The sequence below is a fragment of the Canis lupus genome, chromosome 29 (genome assembly GCF_048164855.1).
Source record: "Canis lupus baileyi chromosome 29, mCanLup2.hap1, whole genome shotgun sequence".
NCBI lineage: Eukaryota > Metazoa > Chordata > Mammalia > Carnivora > Canidae > Canis > Canis lupus.
Window position 1 is genome coordinate 21888704 of NC_132866.1, and position 6000 is coordinate 21894703.

Below are 6000 nucleotides of genomic sequence, written 5' to 3' on the forward strand. Positions count from 1 at the left end.
TTGGCACTCTGTGGCAGCTCGGTGCTCCAGGGAATGCTGACCTGCCTAATAAGAGTGATTCAAATGATGCAGTTCTTCACCAGGTCTGGCAAACAATTGCTCTCTGACCTCTGCTTCAGGAAACTGAGGCTTGGCCATTGTGACAGAATTTTCACTCTCCCTAGATGTCCCCACCCCAACCCCCTTAGAAGTCCCTCATCCAAGTTCTATATTAGGAAAATTGTTATGCCTCTTGCGCCTGAATATTTTTCAAACTGTTGTCGAAAGGTCATTTTGGTGTCATGATCTCTCTGTAATCAGGAGTTTAGATATTTTTCCCTGGATTTTTTTCTCTCAGGAGTACTTAAGGTAGTTGAAGGCATGCTCCATATTAGCGCACGTTCATGTTAGCAGATGCTCCCTGTTAGCACACACCTGATAACACTCCATGTCCCATGTCAGCCTCATGTTTTAGACTTCTTTCACGTCAAACACACAAAGAAGAAGCACTTTTTACTCTTTAAAAGCAATGTTAATTATATGGAAAAGATTTCTGAAAGGCCAAGGAATGAACTTTATGTGCATTTAAATAGCCTAAAGTTTGAGCAAATGTAACTCTGGAGAAGCTGTTTTTTGTTAAAGGGCATTGCCAGAAGTTAAGGGCTGGGGCCATCACCCCAGAGTAGGTAACCATGTACATTTCTGTGATTTATACCTATGGATAGCAGAAGAGATGAACAGAGATAAGGTACAAGCAAAGTCGGCTGGGCATCCAGGTTTCCTACCTCTTACTCTACCTTACTACTATATTTTCCTCATTTCCAAAGTTCCAGTTACAAAAGGCCATTTGTGTAAGGACATGTTTGAAGATCTTGTAGACAGAATCTGGAAGCTGTGAAGGAGAAGCATTTATGAGTAACAGAAATCGGTAGCTAAACGAAGGCAGCACAGAATCCTGCACTACTCCATGATACTGGGCTCAGGACAGGTGTTTGTGTTAGCTGTTTTTCATAAAGAATCCTCTGTGCCGAGGGTGGAATCATTTGCTTTTTATTGATTTATTTATTTTAGAGAGGAAGGGGAAGGGGCAGAGGGAATGGGAGAGAGGGAATCTTAAGCAGCTCCATACCCAGCAGAGAGCCCAATGCAGGGCTCAATCTCACAACCCTGAGATCATGACCCAAGATGAAATTAAGATTGAACGCCTAACTAACTGAGCCACTAGGGTATCTACAACACCTATACACATCTTACGGAGCCTTTGTCCTCAAACCCAGTCCTCTCTCAATCACAGACAGTTACTGTATTCTCCTCTACCAGCTCAAATTCATTATATTTCTACCCAAAAATATCAAACTTGAGTGAGAGTTTCAAAAACATAGTGTTGTGCTGTGATCTACCTCAGGACTGGCCTTTTGCCACCTAACATCAACTGCATGCTTGTCATTCTACTATTAAGGCTTTATTGGGTTAGGGTGTTTGTATTTTCTAGATCCTGTTAGAGGATCAGTATGTAAAAAAAAAAAAAAAAAGAGCATAGGACTCTTCAAGAAGATTTCTATATTTCTATTTTATTTTATTTCCACCCACGTTCTAGGTGAGCTTGTTGGTCCATCATCTCACCATTGTTGGACTTTAGTTTTCTCAACTGTACAATGTGGAAATTGGGCAGGATCACAGTCAAAATCTATTACAGCTATATTTTTTGTTATGTTCAATTCAACTTAAATATAATTATATCCTAATTGCTTACAAGCTAAAAGAACCCTGTCACTAGCTTTTATGTAAATTAAAAATTAACTATAGTTAATAATACTGTGTTGTGAACTTGAAATTTGCTATGAAAATAGGTCATAAGCATTTTACACACAAAAAATTAATAATTCTAACTATGTGAGGTGATATATTTTTAATTAACTTGATCATGGTCATCATTTCACAAAATGTATGCACATCAAGGCATCATGTTACAATGTATAAATATACATTTATACAATTTTGTCAATTTTAACTCAATAGGCTGAAAAATGTTAGCTACTAATAAAAGGTATGCTCAATAAAGAATGATTTAAATGGACTGAATATTACCTGTTTAGAATACATAGGATCTCAGATCCTGTATTCACCAAAGGTTCATCCCCTGTGGACAAAGGAACAACGATGATAGAACCCCCAAGAAAGTAAACTCAGAAAGACCCATTTTGTCTCAGGAAAGTCTGGGGAATAAGAATCACTAAGCAGTCATGGGAAGATTCCAAACCTCCAGCAGACAACACAAGCATGGGAGGGACCTGGGCAAGCAGTCCAAAGAGAGGTCCCCAAATTCAAAATATTAGTTTTAGTGAGGATGTATTTTGTACCAATTTTGCCAAAATATCTCCCCTCTTGGACCAGCTTGGCACCAACCAGACCACTCTAATCTCCTAAGACATTCCTCCCATTAACACCTTTCTTTGGATAAGGCAACAAATCAGGTCATTTTGTGAAAACCCAAACCCTCGTGCTGCTTTGTCTTGCAATATTTTCAAGTTTTGTGGGATTATTTGATCCATCTCTCAGATGGAGGATCATTCTTACTTTTTTGGAAGCTTTCACTAATCATAGAATATTTAATGTATCTTATGGGATCTTCTCTTTATCCCTGGCAGTCTGAAGTTCTCAAATATCTTCCTAGCTTTGGGTATATTTTCATTCATTGTGCTAAGCTGACAGTAAACTGTTTTAGTCAGTGTCATCCAGTCTTCAAAAGTTTGAAAAATGTGCTAAAAGTATTGAAGCCCATCATGTTCATTAGAAACAAATTCATATCTTGTCACACCATTCTTGCTTCTTGGAGGTCTAGAGACATTCTTTGGCATAGTAGTGATGATTTCTAGGCTTATGCCTCATTCCCATCCACCCTATACCAGGGTCAGTCCAAACTTTGTGCCCTCTCACCTACTCATTCAAATTCCATTGGTCACCAGGGCTTGGTCCAACTCCCATGTGCTCTAGTAAGACCTCTGATAATTCTAATGTTCATTACTCTATTATTTACTGAATTCCATTTTCAAAGCCACACACTTTAGTACTATATTATATACACAGCCATAGGCATGAGGAACTGTAAACATATTAGCTCTTCCTCATCTCTTCTATATAAGTACCTATGCTTCTTTCCCTCTCTCTTCACTTTAATGTCAAAAGAATACCAGGTGATTTTAATAAAATAACTACTGATGATAGTTATCATAGTAGATTAGAACTTTAGTTTCATAGGGGCACCTGAGTGGCTCAGTTGGTTAAGCATTGGACTTTTGATTTTGGTAAGGTCATGATCTCAAAATTATGAGATCAAACCCCATGTCGGGCTCTATGCTGGGTATGTAGAGCTGCTTAAATTTCTCTCTTTCTCTATCTAAAAAAAATAAAGGACTTAAGTTTCATAGAAAATTTAATGTTTTTCCAACAGCTTTCACTTGAAATCTTCTACCATTTAATTTCCCAGGTAAGCCATACAAGCTCCTTTCAACCTTCCCAGGGAAGAATGTTATGCCATCGAAAATTACTAGGAAGCTTTCTTACAGGAGAAGAAAATAAGTTTCTCGATTGCTTTAAAAAATTAGCTAGAAAATCAACCCCTTACTTTCTCATGGCAACTGAAATAAATGCATACGTCAATGAAAAGAAATGTAAATCAATTTCAATGTCCTCATGGAGCTGCAAACTTTGTTATTGTCCCTCTAGTACAATATAGATTCCATAAACCACATCTAAGGAGACAGAAGAAATTACTTCCATGTGATATTTTCAGTTGGATGAGACTTTTTAGGCTTTTGTATTCTACTTTATAAGTGCATTCTAATTTAAATGCATTCTTAAGCATACCAAAATAAAACTCCTCTCCTCACAAACTAACCAAGTACATTAATTTCTAAAGTAATTGTATTATTTTTTAAAAATCATCCAAAATATCCTACTCTAGATCTTTAAATATTTTATTGGTATTATTTTTAAAAGGTATTCCATTGCAAAAAAAAAAAAAAGGTATTCCACTGCATCACAATTATATAGAGCTTTTTTAATAGTGGAACACATGATATGATGTAAACTTTCCAGCTCCCATTTCCAGGCATGTTATCAGAAGAACCCATGACATAACAGAGTTTTCCAAAAACAGAAACTGTCACGGAGCCACCTGATGAGGATATGGGATGTGCAAACTTCTGAATGTTAAAGCTGTCAAAGACAAATGTAATCAAATACAAGAAAGCAGGCTTGTGAAATGGGGAATAGAGGAAACTGATTTACATACAGTACATTAGGTGATATATGATGTGCTGAGACAAAATGCCAATTTCCTCACTTCTACATTAATCCCAAATCTTCACTTTCAATGCCTTCATTTCATCTGCCAGGGATGAGGAAGAGGGTTAGGCTTGGTATAAGAGTGATAAAAATGAAGTGTCCAATTGTGCACATATATCCTCCTAAGGGCAAACTGATGGATTCCCTCAAGAGTGAGCTGCCCCATTTCCCCTGAGATGCCTACTCCCCCTTGCATTAAGTGGGCATATGACTTGTGTGTAATCAATAAAGTGCAGCAAAAGGGACACTGTATGACTCAGATTAATTGCAGCTTCCACCTGATTCACTGCAACACCTGTCTTTGGAGTCTTGAGCTACCACGTAAGAAATTTAAGTTCCCTGAAGCATCCATGCTTTGAGGAAGCCAAGCCAAATAAAATGGTCACATGTAAACTCTAAGGTTGGAAGTGCTAATTGTTGAGTCATTTCAGTCATATGAATTCATGTAAATTATCCCTTTGATGAATCTAGTTTTCAGCTAGAGAGTCACCTCTAATCTCTGAGACTATCCACCTGAGGCTTGAGACATAAAAAGAGATAGGGTACCCCACTGAACAATAACCAAATTCCCAATTTGCACAATCCACAAGAATAATAAAGTAGCTATTTTAAGTAAATGAGTTTGGGAATGATTTGTCATACAGCAATTTAAAATAGAAAAGAAATTTGTTATTTGCAACTTGGGACAAATAAAACAACATATATCCACTACCAGCACATACGGAATCCAGTAATTTGAGTGAAGCAGGTGTGGGTTTCTTGTTTCCTAAATTTTTTTGATGAGGTGGGTTGGAAGTAGAGAATCCAAGCGATAAATAAATCTAGAAATGTTGGTTTGAACCAATATGTCCTTTCAATCCATTGAGGTTCACTGTATATACAATTTCAAAAGAGGATTTGCAAAGACTTCCCTTGACACCCTTTCTCTCTATAATCCCCTGAGCAGATTTTGCCATCTTGAGCCTCAATTTTAAAATCCAGTTCCTAAGATTTCGCTTCACTTTCCACAGTGTCTCAAAGGATGCTCAGGTACAAAACGATTGCTAGGCTCTTTGAGCATCATACTTACTGACAATAAATGCCGTATCTTGAAGGTGTTCTTGGAAGAACGAAGATTCCAAATTGTTGTGTTTATGGATTTCATAGTGTCTTCACTGTGGAGATAGGGACTGTAATCAAACATTGAACCTTTATAATAATATGTTTTGCACAAGCCTGGACATTGATCTGCCACTAATCCACTGTATTCCATTTCACTCTCTGTCAGTGAATTATAGAGTGCTTTTCTACTTTTTAAAAGTATTTTCCCTTTGAACTTGGAAGGAATTCTTCAAGGTACGTGTGACAGTGGCAATTTTCTTATGTTTCTGAAGGCACTACACCTCAGAAAGAGAGCTGCTTTTCCAAAGTTAAGTAGGTGATTAGTAACTCACTCAGGACTAGAACCCACACCATACAATTTACCATGAATAATTCAACAAATAATTTGTGAAGCACCACTATAATGCCGAGTCTTGATTAGGCACTCCTTGTTCATAAGATCCAAAAGCTTGCTATAGGAAAGGGGCTTTGCACTCAGCATAGTAAGGTCTGAACCAAGTACAAGGAGATTACAGAGAAGAAGCAAGTAACTTTGAGCCAAAAGGAAATGCTGGCATGTTTTAAATTAAGTCA

General features: G+C 37.4%; 1 long non-coding RNA gene across 1 annotated transcript; it reads right to left on the reverse strand.

Moving 5' to 3' along the window:
- Positions 1 to 564: 564 nt before the first annotated feature.
- LOC140620893 (uncharacterized) lies at positions 565 to 5477 on the reverse strand. The gene is made up of 3 exons (XR_012020624.1): positions 5396 to 5477; positions 2068 to 2119; positions 565 to 871 (listed from the first exon to the last, which is right to left on the reverse strand). It is a non-coding gene; the product is annotated as an uncharacterized lncRNA (long non-coding RNA).
- Positions 5478 to 6000: the final 523 nt, after the last annotated feature.